The 24,296-nt window shown below is 35.7% G+C and overlaps 1 long non-coding RNA gene across 1 annotated transcript; it reads right to left on the reverse strand.

Moving 5' to 3' along the window:
• LOC118172942 lies at positions 1–24,296 on the reverse strand. Its single transcript, XR_004753917.1, has 4 exons — positions 24,219–24,296; positions 4,205–4,338; positions 829–949; positions 1–373 (listed from the first exon to the last, which is right to left on the reverse strand). It is a non-coding gene; the product is annotated as an uncharacterized LOC118172942 (long non-coding RNA).

Below are 24,296 nucleotides of genomic sequence, written 5' to 3' on the forward strand. Positions count from 1 at the left end.
ATTGTTTAAATAGTTTGTCTGCTGTTTCAATGCATAATTTCAAGTTGTTTTTTTTTTTTTTTTTTTTACAAGCACGTTATTGAATGCTGTACAAATAATAAAATATTTATAAATATCACCTTAATTTAAAGTGTTACTATGTTTACATAACTTTAATGTACAAGCCACAGAGACCGAGCAAGCGTCAAAAGTACAGAAGTGTAACAGAAGAGAAAAATCTCTATTTTAGAGGCAAATCTCTGTATTATCTCATTGAGACAGAAAAAGTCATAGCATTTCCCAGGCACAGGGGCTGTATTATTGAGGTTTGAACCACTAACCATTTAAGAAATTGCCATGAATAAGGGGCCGGGGGAAAGCAGGCACCTAAAATCTGAAGACATGAAAAAATGTCACACAAAATGTTTTGACTGTTTATAGCACTTGGCAATTTTACTGAAATAATAAAATCCCAGTGTGGGCTATGAAGCCCATATGGACAAATGTAGGATTAGGGCCTCTCTTTGCTACTTCCCATACTGGAATAAGAACAGAATAACATCATGGGCAAATATTAAGAAAGGAGTACAGTCATAAAGCAGATGCTGACTGGGACATTAGTTTATGCATTTATCTGTTTCTCAGCTTAATAAATCACAATAAACACAGAGTCTTAAGCAATATTCCAAAAAGGAATGTAAGCTCAGGAAGAGAAAGCCAAGTTCATTGCTTAAAAATGGTATGCTAGTAACTTCAAGAACATAGCAAGTGAGGGGTCTAAGCATATACTTAGCCAAGAAATGCAGTCAAATTTTCCTTGCCCATTGTCAAATTAATTGAACTACTTACATACGTGAAGAGACTTGAAGAAAGCACTTCCAGATATTGGCTCCAAATATTAGGATTTCCATTCCTTTCTGTGATCCCCTGTGACCTTCAATCATTTATTTACAGACAGACAATGATGTGCCTTTGATTCAACATGAGGAAAGGCAGGAACACGGATATTTGATAAGGCCAAAGAGACCCAGCAGGAAGAAAAAAAATAAATAATAACCTTGAAGGGAAAAAAGCTAAAAGCCAAACCCTAGTGAAATACTCTGTATATTTACTCCTTGTGTAGGGGACAGCCTCACTCATATAGTTCACACTTGCTCACCTCTGGAACAGGGTAAAGCACTATCAGTCTCTGAGGAGGCTGCTGTCAGAGCTCAGTGTACACATATCAACTTCATTTAGCATGATTCTGCCATCTGTGCTGGTCTGAAAAACAACCAGCATGATCACACCATCTTTTTGCCACCTGCACAGTGGTTACTGAGCTCAAGCAGGAATCATTTGAGGGGCATAAACACAGACATTGCCCCTTTCTACTTTCCCAGATGTCCACCAAAAATGTGCAAGCACAAACACATTTCCTACAATCTTAGCTGGAGGGATGCAAACTCCTCCGCTAATTCGCTCCCAGCACATGCCTTAATTTGTGCTGCATGGCCAAACGCAAGGCCAAGCTTTAGGTCACAGAGGAGCTATACTAAGTGGTCAGTACTGATGTGCTCCTCTTCCTTTCCACAACTGCTGTTCCTCATTGGACGTGATAGATCGTAAACATACTAAATTGTTGAATATTCATCTTTTAACACATTGGTGTACATAAAGGAACTCTGAGCAATTAGCATTCCTGAATTTGTCTTCTGTAAATTTATTTTCTCAAATATTTTTTTTTTTTTGCATGATTTATTAAAAAATAAAGCCAAACACATGGTTTTTAGATCCTGACCCTCTAATCACTCACATATGTGCCCATCTCTCGCATGTGCTCTTTGAGACTCCAGTAGTCTCAAATTGTGATTTATCTTGTATAACTAATGCTTCTAGGTTTTTTGGTGCTGACAGTATGATTTTTCACTTTCTTTCCTGTCAATTTCCAAGTACTGCGTAGACATCTCTTCTATCTTTCTTCCTTCATTTTAGAAGTTGTAACAAGATATTTTTTAAGATCTTCCCAAAATTTTTTTCCGAATAGTTTTTAGTTTCTAATAAATGTATAAAATTACACATATATGGACATTTATATATACAAAAATCTATATAAAAATAATGTAATTACTAATCTGCTTGCTTAAGCTTTATTGCTTTATTATTTTTATTGAATGACTGCTTTAAAATTTCATAACCTATCAAGTCTTTCACATTTAAATGACTCCCACAAATGATTTCTGCCTCAAATGCTCTCATATTGATATGACCTTCCTTCACTTATTTCTGCAGTCCAGCTGTGTGGCCCCTTCTGTTGCACTCACCTATAGGCTGGGAGTAGCTAGTAGAAAGGTTTGCTTGTTTTGTAGGATCAAGAGGATTCAAGTTTGGGCTGCAGGTAGAAAGGATGTTGTGGGAGACAGCGCAGCAAGAATCCAGGTTCAGAGGAGTTCTGATTGTCAATGGTTCACAGACACCTACCATACAACCGTACTGCAACACCCTTCTGGTTTGTCCCTTGTTAAAATAAGAAAACTTACTTCTGCCTTCATGCTATTGCATTATTGCTATTGCATTATCAGAGACTTAGTTTCTCTAAAGTACAAAGAATGGGGAGGGATTATATATACACCTCTTCATTTACGAGTTTATCCCATTGTTCTTCTGTTGTAAACTCAAGACTGAGATCTGACAGCTGAGAGGTATTTTTATTACCACTGGCTGTTTGGAGATGTTTGTAGTGATTCTGATGCAAACTTAGGGTTCTCATTTATCCAGTAGACTTCATAGGAATAAACTTAACTGGTGACTATTTAATTTAGGATATTTACTTATTCTTTTGTTTAAAAAGTATGGAACCTGTGTTATGTATTTACCTATTAAAGCATTATATATCTGCTTCAAAAAACTACAAGTGGACTTACAAACACTGTCATTTACTAACATATATGAGTAATGCTTCATTTTATTCTTTGGTACGTGAGAGCCTTGAAAATACTTATTTCTGCTTCTCTGGGAAATTGTAAATTTCTGGTGTGTGTGAGCACTCTACAATACCTTCTTAATAAGTAGATAGGGCCCTAGGGACATAATTGTATATCACAGTATTTTTGCCTAACTATAGTTAACATGTGACACTTCTATTTGCCCCAAGATTATGTACAAATGTTTCAGAGATTTTTCTAATGATAACCATGATGTTTCATCTTGCCCTTCTAATAATAACAACAGTTTAGCTTTCCTCCTCCTCCACTCTCTAACCTCACCCCCCACCCCTTTCTTGGTGAGCCTGACATTCAATTCAGAGACTCTAATGCCAGCAAGAAATCCATTTGTACTCCTGAGAGCAGTAGGCATGCCCCTTTGAATCTATTTTTAGGTTACTGTAGAATAAATTGATATTTTCTTCCTTCAGTCACTTCTCTCCCAAGCATCTCCAGCTTTTCAATGTTTGCAAAGAAGAACTTTATACTTCATCTTACTGAAAATATTTTTTGTGTTCAAATTTAATGTTCACTGGTACGTACAGTGACATGGCAAGATTTGTTGTACAACTCTACAAAGGAGGAATATTTGTAACAGAAGAGTCAAAAATAAGTTTACACTCCTAGAAAGGCAAAGTTAGGTTGGATATTAGGAAGAACTTCTTTACTGAAAGGGTTGTTAGGCATTGGAATGGGCTGCCCAGGAAAGTGGTTGAGTCACCATCCCTAGAGGTCTTTAAAAGACATTTAGATTTAGAGCTCAGTGATATGGTTTAGTGGAGGACTTGTTAGTGTTAGGTCAGAGGTTGGACTAGGTGATCTTGGAGGTCTCTTCCAACCTAGATGTGAAAGTTAAGACCACAGATATTGTGAAGATATTTGTATTTTCCAGAGCAATCTCTAATTTACCTGTTTATAAATAATTATTTCATTCCTTCAAATAATTACTGTTCTGGTTGACCTTCAAGACCAAGATAACCTAACCCATAGCCTAACTAAAAATTATTCCACTTAGAGAGCCTATATTACACAGGATTTCAGCATTGATCTTTTAACATTTCTGAGCTAGTACCAGTCCAAGATGAAAGTAAATCATGCTTCACTGGTAACTTGAATCCATTATTTTAAACACCAGTTTTTCATCCCAGCCCTGAAATTCTACTCAGGTTGAGTAGATGCATATTTCCATTACACCTCACCTGTGTATTCATTGTCCACAGAAGAGAGGGGGCTATGGTTGATAATTATTTCTTTGGTCTTACCTCTGATTTTTCCCACTCATCCTGTGGGAGATCTCTGTGGGCTTCTGTAGTTCCCTTTCTCTGCCTCTCCTCTGAATCTGTCCCTGTGGCTCCCATCCTACTTCCCCATTTCCAAGAGAAAGGAACTTGCAGTCCTTAAAAAGAAGGAATGTACTGAAAATTATGTTTTGCATTAGAAGCAAGAGCTTGAAAATGTATTTTCTCCCACATACGTTATTCTTAAAGCACAACATGATTTTTAGATTCTCTCCTTATTTGTTTATTTTTAGCACATATAAAAACACAGTAGTTCTATAGTAGGCTATATTTGACAGAGTTACAGAGACTTTCCAGGCCACCTCAAAGCAGAGATTAATCCAAACAATTTAAACCTCTCACTGTTCCACAGTAAGATGACATTTGATTGGATTATTTAGGGAGGACAAAATGTTTTTGTTGATGAGGGAGATGAAGTCCTCAGAGAGTGAAATCAATCTTATATAGAGACCCTGGAGCATTGATCTTGGTGTACATTGACAATTTCTGGTTCTTTAGCTATTTGGAATGACCACACAAAATGAGTAAGTTATAGTTTTAAGGTTTTGGTATTTATTGGCAACCCCAGTGCTCATATGATTAATCACACATTCAGACTGTGAGCTCAGTGGAAGTTGACTGCAACACAGCAGAAACAAAGTTTTCTATTATCATTGTGTAATAAATTGAAGCTATATCCCTAAGCAGATTTGTCTTCAAGTTTCCAATTTGCCTTGTTAAAAGTGTTGTTTATACAGTAGTTAGCAAAAATGCAAGTAATTAAACACAGAATTCATTGTAAGCGATTCTGTATATATTTTTTCTCTTTATTGGTTTTCTATCTTCATTATCCAATATTCTGTTATATCTAAGCATAAACCACATTCAGGAAAAATAAAAAAATAGATGGGTCATAAAGCAAGCACTTGCTTATATTGAGGGCAGCATTTCTTGGATATAATGGTACAAGACAAGGCCTTCTGAACAAACTAATCCAAATGCAAACATCCTTAAATAAGCCATTTTTCCCTATATAGTTGCACTCTCTGATGCTTACCACTGAGAAGCAGAACAGAAGGACAAGCATTTTGGCTTATATGTTGTATTTCATTTAACAAAATAATATTTATGTAGAAAGTTTTAAAGAACATTCTTTCAAACACTGCTGGGCTTTTACAAATGCTTTTTGCATTGTAAGAATGTCTGTTCCTTTTACCAAAAACCAGATGGAAAAATAAAAACATAGCTGTAATTGGAAATTGGAGAGCAATTTGGGGAATGCAAATACTAAGATAATATATTTAATATGAGGAGTACCAGGTAGAGAAATGTACAGAGTCTGCAAAGGAAGGAGCTGATCCAGCTATGGTGCTGGTAGAGACCTGTGCTGCCAAAGATTGATAATGCTTTATAGCCTTTCACATTTACCAGTGGGATCTCACTATAACCTCAAAGAAGCAGTTGCTAGGATGTACTTACTCAAGATAAGAGCAAAACTGTGGAGCAGAAGAGGGAAACCCTGGAAGGCTGGCCTTGTGCTTCCCTAGAGAGGCTTACATACTCGTAATGTAAAGAAACTATATCCAGATCAGGAGAGACCTAATTACAGAGCTCAGAGATGTTAATGACACACAGAAATTTACATGCAGCTGAAACTATGAATATCTCTGTGTCAGCAGTCATATCTCTACAGGACTGGCTTCCAAACCAATGTGCTGTAATGTGGGAGCTTTTTCTCTGAGGTGGAGCCTTTCAAATGGTCAGAGACATTCATTTTTTAAGTGAAAAACACTCACCATAAGCTTCTGCTAAATTTTATTGAACAGGACCTTTTTTTTTTTTTTTTTTTTTTTTTTTTTTTTTCCCTCTACTTGTAATTCATTCTACTATGTCATCTCTGAAAAGGGCTTGCAACAATAATTCTTCACAACAATAATTCTTCACATTTGTCTTTCCATCTTTTGATCTCAAAATCCTATATCTGATTTGGACACAATAATCTCCAAAGCAATGAATACCCTTTTTAATTTACCGACACCTTTTAAGGATAAAATTAATGAATGATTTTTCTTAGGTTTCATATTAGATGCATTTTTTTTTTATGCTTATATTTATTTTGCCAATTTGTGTAACACTGTGGTTGCCTAGCTGACTGACTTCTGTGTTCCTTGTTTCTCTTTAGCTTCAGGGAAATATCCCTATATCTGGAGATAAGGAGTTGTCACAGCTGCTGTCCATGCACTCCTCAAACCAGAGAGTACTGTAATAAATCCTGTTTTATTTTATGGAAAAATAAATGCTGAGGTAAAATATTCGAGGATCGTTGCTTGAATACCTGCCATAGCAGTCCTACTGTAATAACCACTATGACATTAATTTACTGCAATGTGCCGTAGGAAGAAGGAGGGAGAAGGGCATTAAATGAGAAAAATTACTATCCTTTGGATTTATTGGGAATGGCCTTCCTAATTTTCAGCCATCATTAGTTGATTAGGTGCTGATGACAGTATGGACAAGCGTGCTAAAATAGTTGGCTAAGAAAAGCCCTACAGGTACTCTGTTAATTGAGATGATGTTCATATTGTACTTACTGAACATAACTGCAGACAGTGAAATAAGAGCTTAAGTGTTGTGTAACAGACCACATGAATGTTCACTCATTATTAGTCTGTAAAGGGGTGAAAACACTGTATACAGGTTACTGTTGTTACAGAAAAATAGATAATATTAAAAACTGGAGGAGGCTGTCTTTTATACAGCCTTCTGGGAGGTGTTGAGAAGCCTGTCTAGTGTTCCATAGTTCCATTAGGGAGACATTGCTTTCTCAAGGGAGCTGAAAATTGACTTATGTCTTCATCCTCTAAGAGGCATGCACCTGAACATAACAAAATAATGAGATTTACTTACTCACTAGAAGCTTACATGCTATTGATATTCTTTTGGTGCTTATATTCCACCTACTTTAAATTTTAAGGTAATTTAGATAAAATGGCAAAGAAATGCCACTATACTTCATTTGATCTTGTTTGTGAAAAGTCAGCATTATACATGAAGAAAGCAATGTGTGCATCTCTACACAGAACCTGCAGAGCAATAGATACTTGGATTCAACAGTAACATTTCGGTAACAATGAGAATGCTATATTACCAATAACTGCATGGCATTAAATCATTTCATATGGATATTAGCCTGTTTCTTGCTGTGGCCAGGGTGAATTTCAAACTCAGTGCCTAGACAGTCACAATTAAAAAGCCTCTTTGAGCTTCAGAATGGAATGGACAGCAGTTTAAAGGATTCTTTGAACTTCGAGGCAAATCTCAACTCTTTTCAAGCCAATAGTCCTAGGAGTATACTGTCCAGAGAGCAAAATAATCCCAGTGCATTATGCAGTGTTCTTAAAGTTCAAATTTGAAGTAAATCTGCCCTCTTTCAGAAAAGTAAGCAAAGTAAATCTGATCATTATCATGTTCACCTTGAATACATTCAGTTACAGGTCCTTGGAAATATCAGAAACAATTTATACAGAAGTCTGTAAACTTATAAAATGCAGCTATTATTACAGACAGAAATTATTCCTATTCATAAAATTCTAGTATCAATTTTGTTAAAAAGAAGTAGTTATATTTATTAACCTTGTGCGGTAGATCACCAGGGCCTAGTTTTAAACACTCAGCCTTTGACATGGTGAATGGCAGAACCTTGCTTTCCTGAGCCAAACAGGAACTTACTTCATTTGGTCATTCATGAGCTAGGAATTTCTTCTCACTATATCAAGATACAGTAAAAAATAATCAGTAAACTAGGAATACTCAGAAGCATGAATCAAAAAATTACACAGAACTTTATAATATGCTTATTAGGAACAGTGTACATGGGACCTGAAGAATACAAAAAGCCACATGATTTCTGACTTAACTAGTGCTTCAAGTGCTTTAACTACACAGTCAAATCAGTAATTACATACAATTGTTGCCAATGGTCTCTAATACAGTTTTCTTATGGGATGCCATTAGCATTCAACAGATTCTTCTGCCATCAGATTCTTTTTACAATAAATATGGTTCTATCTTTAATGTCCAGTGAAATAATAAATGGCATCTCCTTTCAGATATCTGTTGTGACTTTGACATTCAGCTCAGTGGAAAGGGAGTAGCGATTGATCATGTTATTGGGTATCTAGACACAATATGGCAGCATCTCTAGCAAAAGGCTTTGAAACTTAAGCAAGTAGTCTGAGGGAGCCACAAGAAAAACGGAGAATATCTGAAGAGTTAAGATAAGAATCACGACATCTAAAAGAAACAAGAGATTCAGGATCAAAGACATGTAATACTCTCTAAAAAGTTAGTGTAAAAATACCCCTTTAAAATACCTATCCAAGTAAGCACTAACAAGATCAGGCTTTTGCAGTTTGTATTGCCTGGTTCCAAAATCATTGTGATTTTGGATTCTTGTATTACTGTCATAGCAGTGACAGAGAACAGATCTGTTGAAAGTGTGCTTTACCAAGGCCTGTCAACATTTGAACTAGAAGAGTGATACATTTGACAGGTTTTAGAGATACTGTTTCCTACCACTATTTCAGATGGCTGAAACAAGAAAAGATCTTCAAGACCCAAGCATTCACATTTTCACCAGGTCTTGCAGTTGGCCCGGCACAATGCTGTTAATTATATGCACTCAAATTTAACTTCATCTATGCAATAGATGTACACCAACACAGTTTTGCAAATAACCAGGTGCCTTAGGAGTGATGAAATTCAAGCTGAATTTCTTGCAATGCAATGTAAGATGATATACATCTATTCAATATGGTATTAAGACCATTCCCCAGGCCTCTAGCACCTATGAAGCAGTTCAGTTACACAGTAGTGTGTTGTATCTTTCTTCTCCATGTTTCTGTGAGATAATATTAAAACAGGTAACGTATTAGCAGAAACCACCTTTGCACCAAGTCCAGTGAACAGTACAGGTACGTGTGTGTTGTTATTCAACTCAGCTGCAGTCCACTGGCGAGAGGGAGTTAATGAAAAAAATTTGCAGTGTTTAATTTTACTACACATAAGTCTGTATGTATAGTTCTTAGAGAAGGTTCAGTCACTAGCAAACCAAATACTGATGGTCGTGTGTGCATTGTCATCAAAACAAGCAGAAATACATTGGGGGATATGCCACTTTTCCCCCATGCTATTGTTGATATCAAAGGAAATATGAAATTTATTCCACCTCAGAGTGTGACCACAGTGTTTCAACACTTCCAAAATCTTCTTACATGTTACTCTCATCCAAGATGACCACCACTTCCTAATACTCCTGAGCAATGGGAACTCAGCTTCCCTGCCCTGTTATTGCTCCTGGGGAAAATGAGGCCAGCCTCTGTGATCATAGTCTCCTAAACCCTGCTTAAGAACAGCTGAAGAAACAGAAAAGTATAGAAAAGGAAATAGGATTATGGGAATTTATAGGTAGACAGAAATTGTAGCAGGAAGAAAACAATGAAGGCATTATTGGTAGATAATAGGGAGACATACTCAGATATCAGACTACAGAAGAGAAGCTATTAAAGTGATGTAAATCCAAAATTATAAGATACATCATCATGTTTCTAAAACCATATCTTGCTGAGTTGTAGAATCTTCTAAACCAAAACAAGTTGCATCTCTGCTGGCACTCCCAAACAGCCTTGGGTGATTAGCAGTGTTTCACAGATTTTGATTTTTTGGCAGTGTTCATATTTTGTGAAAAAAATAACATTGCCCTTTTTAATATACATCTTTGCTATATCTGTCTTCACTGACTTTCTAAGAGACCAACAGACTGGGTGTCTGCTATATTTCAGAACATCATTTGCTTCTTTTTTCTTGTTTTGTTTCATTTTTTTTTTTTTTTTTCTATCTCCTCTTACTCTCCATTAAGTATTTCTAGGCTCACTAGAACGCCAAACCTTTAGGCAATATCTTGAGCAGCTGCTATAAAAAAAAACCTGATAGCGTTTCACAATGTTCATCGTTCCCATAGCACTTTTCCAACTACTAACCCAGCAAGTCTTTTTAATACTGCAACAAATTTTTATTTTTATTTTTAAATAAGCAGGAAACACAGACCATGAACCATGAGTGTGTCTTTTGTGTGTCTTTTTTTTTTTTTTTTTAAATTCCTTTCGTGATCACTATGTATAAATAGCTGTGACTACAGAAGACCAAATAATTCATTGTTAATAACATTGGAACATTGGTAATTTAGCTCATTTTTTCCCCCTCATAGGTAGCTTATCCACAGATCCTGAAGTCTGACACACATTCACAGTTTCTAAGTATTTATGATTTTGTTTGGGAGAACAATTCTTGGCATATTGTTGGTTCAGAAATTTTTCATAAGGAGAAAAGTATTTAAGTATTTCCATTGAATCTCCCATGGCTATGGCTTTATACTAGGCAGCAGCATGCCTCAATGTCTTTATGCTTTCCATTCCAACTGCTCATTCTCCTGCAAAAGCCTAGGTTATCCTGGCAGAGCTATGCAGTGAACAAGATCAGTGACCCAATCTGTCTGAAGAGACAGTGAAGTATATAAGAGGATATTGGGGTTTATGGGAATTTCTGGATAGCATAGACAAAAAACTGCATCAGCAATGAAGTGAAGGGAGTATTGATAGAGACAAGCTGGTGGAAGAAAAAAGAGGGAATTTCAGCTGGGTACATTTTCTGAGTTAGCCTACCACACAACTGCCCACGAACCAATGCTGGCAAATCCCAGGAAGAAGCAAAGGTGCAGTGGCAGCACTGGACAAGAAAGGGTGACCTGCATAGTTATAGCTACCAAACATGACACAACCTAAGGCTTGTGGAGTTTGTGTTTTGCTTTCTGTTTGGTCACACACTAGCTTTTAATACCTCAGAACAGCAACTAACTAACAGATACTCTTGTGAATATGGTATTCTTGGACAAACAGTACTCCATTCTAAAATTTTAAATATTGCAGATATTTGCAAATATTTTCATAAGAGAAGGATGAATCAGCCTCATGATAGTAATCATAACTGTGAATTGAACTTGGATACTGTTTATAGAAGTAGTTGCAAATATACATATTTTTATTGGCTTGCCTTTATAATTTGTAAATTAATAATAGTATTAATGTACAGATTATTATTATTATTTTTTTTTAATAGAAATAGTTTTCTGAGACATCCAAGTATTAGAGATAAAGTTCTGCTGTGGCTATCACTTTTCTAGTAATATACAAAAGACCAAAGAGGACAAATTTAACAATTTCAGTCAGCTAGAGTAGATAAAAACATCTATTATAGCTAGTTGCAAAAACAAAGTGAAGAAAGGTCTAAAACTATTCCTTAACACAGAGTTCTATACAGTTTTTGAGACAGAATATGACTGTATTGGAAGAGCTTGTCCTTATATTCACACTCCCGCATATTCTTAGAAACCTATTTCTTTGCACAGCTGTTGATTAGAGTGAAGGGAATTAGGCACTGAATTAAAAAATAATAACAATAAATAGAACAAAACAAAAGAACTGTAGGAATTATATGTATAAATTCAAAAACATTTAATTATTTGGGAATGGTTGTTCACTTTATAGAAATAGAAAATTGGGACAGTCTGTAAAATACTCCTATATTACTCTCTATCTTTACAATATTTGAATTAACTATGCAAAGTTTTGCAAGGGACTGATGTAGTACATAGAGTATTTTAAGATTTTTTTCATTTCTCAGACAGTTTTATAATGGAAGTTATCTTTTAAGAGCTGATACTGTTTACAATATGAAAATTGCATTGCTTGTAATGTGCTGAATGTTTCATTTAGCAACTATACCATCCATTTCTTTGAAACTTAAATTCCCTTGGAAAGGGTTATGAGGAAGAATTTCTAGTCCTCTGGACTTACCCCTGAATGAGTTAGACCTGCTCTTTAGATGTCCCATCTCACTCCAATGACTCTTCAGCTGTTCTTTGCCCCCAGCTGCAGGATGCTGCAAAAACATAACAGAATGGAGATAACATTTTTTCCTTTGGCATACCAAGTGTACATCCACACTGCATCACTCAGCACAGGGGTACTGGTTATATCAGGGTAAGCTGGTTAGCAGCATGCAGCAGCCCAAAAGGCCAATGTGTTTTTAGAATCTGACCCAACTTGTTTAGAGAGGTGGCATAAATATTTCTGTAATGTAGTGAAAACATAACCTGGGGCTCACAGAACATAAGGTAGAAAGGCTAGAATGGACATGCTTATACCAGCTGGAGCTCTTTAGCAGAGGAATTCTCAAAGAATTTTGTTAGGGACCAGTTACACAGGTACAGTTAGTTTTCTATTACTTGCGTGGTGAATCTGTTTAGAGAATTACCTTCTGTTTAATGACATTTTTATTTAGAAATTCTTAAAATACATTTCTATAATTCACAAGAACCTGTTTGCTAGCAAGATGGAAAATGGTTGGGGCCACCCAAACCATTAGTTTGGGTTTGGATATGTTTGACCATTAGTTTGAATATGTTAGACATATTCAATAAAAGAACTGAACCATGTAAGTACTCAGCTTATACACCAGGAAGATGCTGAAGAATATGAGCATATGAGCAGCAAGGTTTGTACAACCAAAAAAACTTTTTCATGCACGCTGCTAAAATAGACTGCAGGTGCAATGCAACAAAATTAAAAAATCAAAATAAAGAGGGACTCTAGAGCAAAATAAATACATAAATAATCAGTTTCATTATATGCATAGTCATATTGCAAGAGGGAAACCTGTGAACTATAGGAACTAGAGATTAAAAAAGAAATAGAATGAAGCAAGTGTTTCTGTTATAAATCACAACTACCTCTTTGCTCTGGACTCATGGAAGGAGCACTTCAATTTACTGCCTAGCTCATGTTACATATGGCCACAAGGTTCGTCAGGACACAAAGTGAAATCAGGGCAGAGTTTACTGCAGCATCTTGTTGGGTTACCTTATCAATCTTCCCTCTTTCTGTCAAATATCCTGCCATGGCTGTCACTCAGACAATCCTGAAGGGCAGTCAAGGCATTGCACAGCCTATTTTTGACATGATATCAAATATTCATTTAGATGGGTCAAGAACAATGTTCTCTTAAATCTAAGAAAAACTTAGGAGGTGAAGTGGCAGTGGAGGCTGCAAAAGCGCAGATATTCCTTACGGCATGCCTAGGTAGTAAGGTACAGACAGTTGCATCCCAGCTGTGCTTGCCTGTGTAGCCACACAGCTGGAAACGTACCAATAGCACTTCAGAAGCTGCATGATCACACTAGCGTAAGACTGAAACAGAGATCACAAAAGCATGGCAGACCTGGCCATGGGATGTCGCTAACGCAACTGCGTGAATACATTCCTGTGCCTCAAAACGGCAAAATGGCTGAGTGCCTTGCTGAATTAGGGCTAAAATCTGGGCTCTTGTAGTGAAAAAATAACTTTTTACAAAGCATTTGCTTTAGGGAACCAGTGACACACAGACACAAAGTCTCCTGAGCACCTATGACAGGAATGAGCACCTATGACAGGAATAATTAAAATGTTACAAAAAAAAAAAAAAAAAAAAAAAAAAAAAGGAAAAGAAAACAGAAAACACAGAATGAAGGAGAAAAAATAGCCAGAATAATTATAATCTTGGGAAAATACACATTTACCAAGTAAATAAAAGAGGTTTCTGAAAGCCTCAAATAATTAACACAAATCTAAACCCTCTGGTGTTCATTCTCAGGAGAAACATTTGAAACAGGAGCACCCAGGAGAATGCAACTGATAAAAAGGAAAACGTTCCAATCTCCTGGCTATACAATGTGCTTTGTGTAGATTTTTAAACAGGAAATTTAAAAAAAATCATAATTGCTTCATGATGCTCAGATAGTACAATGATAAGAACGTTGTAAATATTACTCCAAAGCCCAGAAAATTCAAAGTAATGTGGATGGTCCACACTTAATGTATCTATTATGCTCTTAACTATTAAAAGCTACCTCTAACATGTACACTGCAGCTCAAGAAATACTTTCAGAAGTAACATCATGAACCTGTACTCAAAGTGAATGTTCATACAGGCTAGATCATTTTATGATTCTAAGGACAAAGAATTATGTACTGCTGTGCTTTATTTCTGAAGATATCAAAGAAAGGAAATCAAAGAAGGCGGTCTGATTATTTTTTTTAACCTCTTCCCCTTTTCCTCCTTGTTTTAGTATTTTCTTACAAGAATTGAACTTGTCTTTTGCAGCACTACAGCATGCATGATCTTGAGTTGCAAAACTACTATGAACTCCAGACATCTTCAAAGTAAAAGGTGATGAGGCTGAACTGCAGTTCAGACTAGAAAGAGGAGCCTATCTTATTTTATTGAAAGTACACGGAAATGCTAAAATATTATAATGTTTTTATCCACCAGCCTGAATTAACGCAGTCTTAGCATTATCTACCATGAACCTTCTTTTGCAGAAGTTATATACGTGCCCCACTATATATGCAACAAACTAAAACCTGCATTCTTACTTGTGTAGCACCTGTGTTAAGCCAGACTACTGTTTAAACGCAACTGTGAACTTGGATCCAAAAGTGGCAGATTTTCCTTCTGAAATGTGTACATCTCCTTGGGTGCAGACTGCCCTGGAGAAAGAGTTTAAAGCAGAGGAGCCATGCATTTCTGCAGAGCTCCACTCTCTAACTACAAAAGCTATGCAAATGATACATATCTTAATTAAAGTAACAACAATAAAATTACATTTTTTTCCTTTTTTTAAACAATGAGACTAGGATGCCTACTTGGATGCCCAAGTCCCAGAAGAACTTAATATTGTGTCATTATTATTATTTTTCAGAAGACTGAGAAATGTCCTGGTAACCTCCCCTAGATAAAAGGATATGATATTGAATAAAATATAGAAGGCTCATCCTGTTTCCACACTGTCTCTTACGCCTTTTAGGAACCAAGCAGGTGTCTAATATCAAACTCATGTGAGATGTCAAACAAAATATCAAAACCTATCCTAGTTTTTACATTTATATTTTGGTCCAGACATTTAGGCAGTTCTGTTTCTGTATTCTCTTGAAGTAGGAGAACAAGTATTTTGCTTTTATTTTTATACATGCAAATAAGATGCTGCAGGTTGTGATAGGTTATCTATATTTCTTCATTTTCTTGAAATATTTGCCAAGAGGTTATAGCTACACCATGTGATGTGGCAGTTGCTAATGCACTGTAACTATATTCTCCTGATGAATGGCAGAGTAAACAGGTATATAAAATATGCATAAATGTCAGTGCATCTGTTAGTACTTCCCTAACACTACACGAAAATTCAATCCTTTCTTCTAAAATTTTCTACCATTTTTTTGAGTCTGCCATGAATATGCATATAAACCATGTGTATAATCAATTTAATACATTTACAGCAACTAAATAGTCTGTGCAAAGTACTGATACATCCTGAAAGAAATCTGTTTTGTATCTGAAAAATACCGAATAGAAGCTTTAAAATTGCAAAAGTATTTTAAATGGGCAATAAATTACTGCACAAATAGTAACCATGCTTTTTCTTTTAGTACAAAAGCTTAAAATGACAGAACATTAAACATCCCAATATTGACATAAGATAGATAAATATCATCTTTGCTTTAGACGTATATAAACAAACATTTTGCTCCTCTTGAGAACCCACTGTAGAACTTTGTAATGATATCCTCGCCTCAGCTGTGGAGTGCAAGCAATCTGCCACTACTTCAAGTATTAAGATTGTTTTTTGGTGATCTTGGAAAAGCCAAATAACACCTACTTCGAGTTCAAGCCATGCATCAGGCATATTCAACTTCTCTTTCAAATGCAAAAAAATATCTTGAATCACAGACTGTACAGAAACAACTGTTTTGGAAATATACAAAAACTGAATAATGTTCTTAAATTATACTGATCACAGATTATTGTTCAACCCATGTCCAACCCATGTTCACCATTATGTCAATGTATTCTGACAACAACTGTTCACTGCCAAAAGAGTTGTACCTTTGCGAGATATGAGTCATTATCACTATATTTACCTGCATTATTAATAATCCAAGTTCTTTTACATTCACTTTTTACTTTGTTCCTTTCTGTGTATCACTCCATGCTATGCTAGGAATTGGTTAACTATAAGCTTAACAAAAAATGATTAGGCACACAAAAATATCTAAAGATAAAATGCAAAACTTTTCTAAGTGATCATTACAAATCCCCCCTTTCTCTTTTTTTTAAATATTGCTAGTCTAACACATGGTCCCTGCCAAATGATGCGAGAAAAAGAAAGTTTGGAAAATGCATAGTTTTCAATCTTTGAAATGCATTTGCATACACAGTGTATCTTTAAGGGGAAATAACTTGACAGTGTCAGTAGCTCATACAGTATAAACTTTATCACAATTTTTCTGCACATCTAAAAATATTGTTAAACACTTTAGTATTTAACAATATTTAATGTTTATTAAATAAAGGCAGAAGTTTTAAATGACTGGGATACCTGGCTCCCTTGTGTTGTTATATATTTCCCATTCATTTAACGATTTTTCATCTCAAGAAAAAAGAAAATCATCTGAGCTCTGTCTGAATTCTGAAAGATACTGAAGATACTGCTTCCTTACCCCATGCTACAAAAGCAATAGAAAATAAGATATATATTTTTTTCCAGAAGAACTTGACATCCTCTTTTGTTAAGTACCTATTTCTGGAACAACAATCACTACTTCATTAATGAAAACACGTATTTTGTGACCAGCAAGAGTGCATTGGGAAGAACTCCAAAACGGTGATACAAGATTTGTTAAATCTCATAGTTAAAAGGAAAATCAACACACAATCTCACCCCCCACCCCAAAAAAAAAAAAAAAAAAAAAAGTTAAACCTGTAACTTCTATACAAAGACTAGTCATCAGAAAGGCATAATATCTTTTACAACTAACTTTGATTATATTTATACAATCTCTGAGATCTTTATCTAAGATGATAAAAAAGCAGATTCTCTTCTCTAAGTTTCCAATAGCATTCTTGATTATTACTGTTATTCCTCTAATCTAAGATAATAGAAACAGACTTACAGTCTTTTGGTTATATTTCACCCTATATTTCAGAAATCAACATCTTGCCTTCACTTTGTAAACGCTACTAAGGGATGACTGTTTCTTTATTCTTACTTATCGTTTTTAATAAATGGGTTAGGGAATATTTATATTAATACTATGAATTGCATTCTCATGAAGTATTAGATATAAATCCTTTTTTAATCCACATTTGACCTGCTACATCCCTTTAAAATTATGTTACTAAGTAATATAGGAGCTATAGGATTAATGGGAATATTCAGTTTCTACTAAAAGCCATGTTATGGACTTATATGTAAAAAAATAAAAGACAGTTCTCCTAAGTTATTCTAAGTGATATATTGCAAAATGCATTAATTCACTTAGAAGCTACACTTGAGGATTTTTATTATTTTTATTTTTTATCTTGAGAAAAAACAATTTCCCAAATCCTACTCTCTCACACAGTGCTTTTCTGACCTTAGGTCAGTATTCTTGTTAGAGTTCTGTGGACTACTAAGGCAGATCAGTAAACTTCATGGGCCAAATTCGGACTAACAAAAATAGTTACAACTGTGCTGAATTTAAATGAATTGTCCCTGCTCATACCAATGATAAACTTTGCTTTTTATGGTGCATAAGGAGGAGAAAAAGAAAATCCTAACAAAGGTTTGATGAGGTCATGCTTCATATATACTTTATCTTAAAACACCTACTTTTGGGGTTTAATTGTAGTGATGTTCTGTAAAGAAATACAACCTTATGGGACATTTACAGGAATAAACGGTCTACATATTAAAAGGCAGCAAATGATTCATAACTGCTTAGCAGCCAGGCCTGTGGGGCCATGCTTCCCATGTGAAATTTTTTTCTGCATTGCAAACTCTTACATTAAATTGTGATAAATGAAGAGCGGAGGCTATTCATACAAATCAATGACTTTAGTGTATGTGTCATTAGCCTGAGAGATGCAGGCAGCGGTCACTACTATAAATCATGTGATGATCTGCTGTCTGCAACTCGATGCAAGCAAGCAGATGCATTAGGAAGGTTAAAGAATGAAATTAATCTGTGCATTTCCTTTTTTTTTTTTTTTTTTTTTTTAAAGTCACCTGGTCATACAGAAAAAATTAAAATCACATGACCCAAAGTTAAAACAGCTACAGAACAGTAAATTGGTTAAGTTAGATATCACCTTTCAACTTTAAGTTTATTAAATATTAATAGGATTAATTTGTTCGTCATCACATGGAAAGTAAAATATATAGAATAGGTAAAATCCACCAGTACTCCTCACACAGGAATGGATATTATTAATTGCTTTTAATGCAGACTGTGGCACAAGACAATGTGTAAGAGATCAAGCACACTGCAAAATGTGCTCTGATACTTTTAAGTGCAGCATATTTATTTCTTCACATTTTATAAATCCAGTGTTTAGTAACCCATGGCCATGCTCTCCATCCCGGTACATTGGAGTGGGTTATGAATATGAGTCAGGTGGAATGCATTAGAGATGATAAAATACATTTCCAAGTACCTGTGACTGGGAGTGTTAATGGTGAGAGTGTGCAAAACGATTCAGGGACAGTAAAGAGAGATATGGACAATATAATTTTAAAATAGGAATTAATGAATTTGGGAAGGCCATATTTGATATAAATGTTAGGCCAAAGCCTTCAGTCTTTACTCAATACTTACTCAAGCAAAACACCCACTGACTTCACTGACAGATTTCCTGGGAGATCTTTTCCAAGAGCCAGATTGTCCCATATTTTTACAGGGGAAGAAACTGCAGGTCCACTACCCTCTGCTGCATCCTTGGAGATCCTGCAGGAGATCCAGCTCATCTGGCAGGTCTCATACACATTTCCATTGCACTGTAACATTATTCAGTAAGAAGAAAGCCAACACATCACCCAGGAAGGAGACATGGAGGAGAGATACCAGCACTCCTGCAAGAATGGCAATACTCAACATGTTTATGCATAAGTCTGCAGTGATCCCAAAGCTCAACAATACATTAGTTAGAACTTTTGGATTTGGCTTCTTGTAACTAGCACAGACAGTAATAAAGAATTTTGGAAACCATTTTAAAAGAATCTGCTTTGAGCTAGCAGTAGACTATGGGCACAATTAAGTATGGAAGCAAATTAATGACAGAAGTGTCTGCATTTCAAAGGTGCTTGAAGCAGACTATGTACATAAATAGTGCAGAACACCTTTATGTGTATGAAGGGCACTATAAATCAATAAAGTATAAGTTAACTTGGACAGTGATAAGCATTGCATGTGCTTAATTCACTTAGTTATCCTTCCAAAAAAGATGATACACTCTACGTAGATGTATTTCAATTGAATTGATAGTAGACCAGGACTAAACAAGACTATGGACTAAATTGCTCTTATCTTCAAGTATAAGGATGAAGTTGCAAGTGAAATCAATGTCAGGAAGGTCTTACTGTTTATGATAGTATACCTAATGTCACTTACAATGAAACATATTCAAATTAATACTAGTTATTAAGAAATAAGCATCTATCTTGTTATGGCATAAAGTTTTGGCAAGTTAAAAACTAATTACATTAATTTAGATTTCTAAATCCATGAGAGAGACAAAAAAAGCACAAAATCTGCTTCATATAGTTCTTCAGAGACCAAAAAAAATAGTGAAAACTAGACTTGCCTATGAAAGGTGGAAAAGAATTGTAGCCAGTAGATTTAAAATTACTGTGAGTCAATTCCCCCAGTAAAGACAGTTTTTTGGATATTGTTTCACTGCAACTTAATTACTACATCGAATTTGTATGTATTTATTTATATTTGGTAACATTATGTTTAGGATACACATCGTACCCATATTTTAAGTTAATTTTCCCCACCATCAGTTGGTTCTCCAATTGATTCCTACCCAGTCATTGAGAATTTGTTACTTTGTCTACAGCAGTGATTGAAGCATAATGCAAATATCAGAGATTTTAGTTTGCTGGTAGTCGAGTTATAATTAGCACACAATTCCTCAACATTACTCTGCAGCCTGCAATATAAATAAAGCTCTCCAAAGAAAGTATGATCAGATCCAGCTGTTAGTAAAGTGGAGTAGGAAGAAAAAGCCATGACAGCAATGCCAGACACACCAAAGTAGAAACATCCAGACTCCAAGTACAAAACTGGTTTGCCATAAAGTGGCATAAGTAGCTTTCAGCACAAATTATACAAAAAACAGATGCAATCGTTTAATTCTAAGGAGAAGCAAATATATCTGACCAACTTCTTTACTTAAAGTTAAGCAAAATAATTAAACTAAAGGTCTCTGGTGGCTGAGCTAAGGCCTTCACATCCAGCTGCAGAGGAAGCAGCTGTTCTAGGTTGTACCCTTACTAAGGACCCATTCAGCTCCTACAAAAATTAGACAAGATTCTGCCTGGCAGAATTAGCAGTACTTCTGTAAATTTATATATTTTTTCCCCAATGTAAATTCAGTGATTTAAGGAATTCATAGCATACTTGCTTCTAATTTCCTGGGGAGTTAGATTTCTGCCATTGCTCCAGATCCCTGACTATTTTCTATGCATTCCTGAAGCAAGTGGGAGCTCTATTTTGAATCTTAATGGAGCTATAATGAAAAAATAAGAGAAGGATGCCCATTTTAAAATGCAAATGATTTTTTTTTTTTTTTTTACTATTATTGTATTTTAGAAAGTACAAGGGAGTTCTGAAAAAGTTTATCAGCAACCTGTAAGGGTTGACCATCTGAAAAATGAAATAAAAAATGAAAAATATTGTGTGGATGAAATCATTCCTTCCTTTTGGAGCAAATCCATGCTTCCTTTTTAAGTGACTAATTGTGGTGGTTTTACCGTGCTAGGCAGCTGAACACCACAACCGCTCTCTCACTCCCCCTCCTTAGAAGAGGAGGGGAAGTAAAGGAAAGAACAACTCACGGGTTGAGATAAGAATAATTTAATTAAAGAGAAAAAATAATTATTAAGGAAAGATTATTAGTAATTAAACAATTTAACGAAAGGGAAAAAAAAGGGAAAAGGGAAGGGGGGGAGTGAAAAACAAACAAAACAAACAAACAAACAAAAAAAGTAAAGGCTATGTGGAAGGGCAGAGGAAAGAAATTACTCTCTACTTCCCACAAATGAGTGAGGCTTGACCATGTCCTTGAAGCACAGCCTCAACGCACGTAGCCGGTGTTCGGGAGGAGGACAGACGTCTTCACAACGAGAGCCCACCCCTCCCCTCTTCTTCCTTTTTCTTCCTTTTTGCACCTCTTATTGCTGAGTGTGACATCATATGGTATGGAATATCCCTTTGATTGGTTTAGGTCAGCTGTCCTGGTGATGTTTCTTTCTCACTTTTTTTTGCCCACCCCCTAGGAAGGTTAGAGAGAGTCCTGATGCTGTGCCAGCAATGTTCAGCAGCAGAAACCACACTGCTGTGATGCCACTGCTGTTCTAGCTACAAGTGCAGAGCACGGCACTGTAAGGGCTGCTGCAGGGAAAGTTAACATCCCAGCCAGACCCAGTACACTAATTCCTGATTTTTGAATCTCACGTCACTTCTGAGTAAATGCCAAAAAAGAGGCAAAATCTCTTTAGTCAGTTGAAAGCTTTATACTGCAGTTTTAAATCGTGGGTCAACAGGAAACCTGGTTTTATTTTTTTCTTTTATATGTTACATTATGAAAATAAAATATTTCTTACAAAATCAACTACTTTAATAGAATGCTCAGTCCCATATCCAGGTAATTTGTCTGTTTTAGGGACAGTTAGGGGATCTACTTTATGTTATATGGCTGAGTTGAGCTCCTTTCTAAAACATATGCCAGCCATAGCATGAATCACCTGCTACCTCGGTATTTCCTCCCTCACACTGGCCTCCACTGCACTAGATACTGATTCCTTTAATTTCCAATTAGCCTCAAAGTGAAGGCACTCAATATCTTACAGATTTAGCTCAGCTTCCTAGGTATGCAGGCAAGAGGTTCCTGTTCATATGGCCTCACTTGGTCCTCTTATGAGAATAAGGACTGCTTACACAAGTTAGGAGACAGAGCCACACCCTTAAAGGGCAATTATGCCTCCCCCACGTTGCAAGAATCCTCCTTAGGGGTACAAGAGCTAGCAAACTTGATGGCCCTTTACGGGTTGTGTCTAAAACACTCTGATGAATAGGTGTTGACATTGCTAAACAAAGCTATTACCAGCAGATTTTACCAGGAACCTGGATGACTGCAGGTCTCTTGGTCTTGACTCTTGGTCTTGCTGCACATCCCAATTACTACACAAAAGACTAAAACACAGGGTCATGGATAAAAGTGAATAAATGTTACTAAATTCTTATCTTAAACACACTTAAGCTTAAAGCTATTTAACTGAGGATTTAAGAGCATGTATGCTTTATGAAGCTGTGGCTACCTGCTTCATTCTCTTGCTCTTATTTTTGCTTTTATCCTTTCAGTCTTGAAGAAGCCTAATTAGAAGCTTGAACAGGGCTCTCTCTCCCTGCCCTTAAGTCAGTAATTGGCTTCAGTGCAGAGACTGTCAGGAAATTAACACATCACAACATGACAGCTGTTAATTTTTTCTCCTTATTTGTCATATGAATCACTGCTGATTTGCCAGAGTGCATAACAAATTAGTGGTCTGTAATCAGTGGCCTCTCTCCTGTGTACAGCACCTACTTGTTCTTCCCCTTTTCTCCAGAAGTCCATTACTTCACTGCTTCAGCAGGAATGACTGTTGCTAGGTGTGTCACTGTCAATAAATCAGAATAAGCAAATGCTAAAAGCGCAAGAAGCTCTTTAAACTTTGATGAAGGCTTTTAGTTACATTTTTAAACTTACACTTGGAACTGGATTTTTTTTTTTTTTTTTAAATCTGTCACTCCCTGGCATAATATACAGTGTACTTCTGTAGTCTTAAGCCCTGCATTCTTCACAATGTAGAGTTGAAAATTTGATTTGCAAAGCTTAAAAGAAGATATTTTTTGTGAAGACAATTCTTAAAACTGCAGAACCAATAAATAACAATTAGACAAAATGCACAATGTCGTTTTCTTGTTGCCTTGATTAATATTTACTGTATTTATGTCTAATAAACCCTATTTAATATGACTTGGTATGCTTCTCACACCAATAGAATGATATATATTAAAAACAATAACAACACTTAAGTCCAAAATACAAAAAAAAAAAAAAAAAAAAAGCAAAATTTGAAAAAAGTGAGTTAAATTCTAGCCATCTGGAATGAGGTAAAAAGCTATCCAAGCATTTCTGCCCCCTCTTTTTTCTAGTTTGTGTGTTTTAGAAATGACAACATATATGACAAAGGCTACGAGAACAGGCTACAACACTGCAACAGCCACACTAGATTTCTGAGCTATGCTGAGAACTGCTGTTCAAATGCCAGTTTAAGAGATCTACTATTGATTGGGGCTCTCATCAAATTGCAAACGCTTTGGAAATATGAAGTGGAAAAACAGAACCCTAAGTCATCTGAAATACGTAACTAAATTGATTAGACCCATTATGTATTCAGTATTTTGCATCCCATTTAAAGTAAAACCAGGAATATGACATATTTCTTTAACAAAGAAAGTAGTATAGACTCTATCCTAAATTTCCTAATTTGTATTGAAATATGCTTAAAGTTCAAGTTTTCTGTAACTTTAACCGTTCATTAAATAAATTATTTCCTTATGATCTATCCTGAACAAGCAAGATATTTAAAAGCAAGGCCAATGGAAAATATGGGATCCTATAACCTAAAGTAAAATGCTGCACAATACATACAGACTGTTTTAAGACTCAAACATTCCACCTCCTCCTCCAGGAAGGCATGAAAAGAAAAAAAGTATTAGACTATTTTGGCATTTTTATATTTAAGTATAGATGCTTCAAATGGTACCTGAATGCTGTCTGTTTCTGAAGAACTGCTCCTTCATGCAACCACGCGACTCTAATGTAAGCAAGGTCATCTTCACAC

The sequence above is a fragment of the Oxyura jamaicensis genome, chromosome 11 (assembly GCF_011077185.1).
Source record: "Oxyura jamaicensis isolate SHBP4307 breed ruddy duck chromosome 11, BPBGC_Ojam_1.0, whole genome shotgun sequence".
Lineage (NCBI taxonomy): Eukaryota > Metazoa > Chordata > Aves > Anseriformes > Anatidae > Oxyura > Oxyura jamaicensis.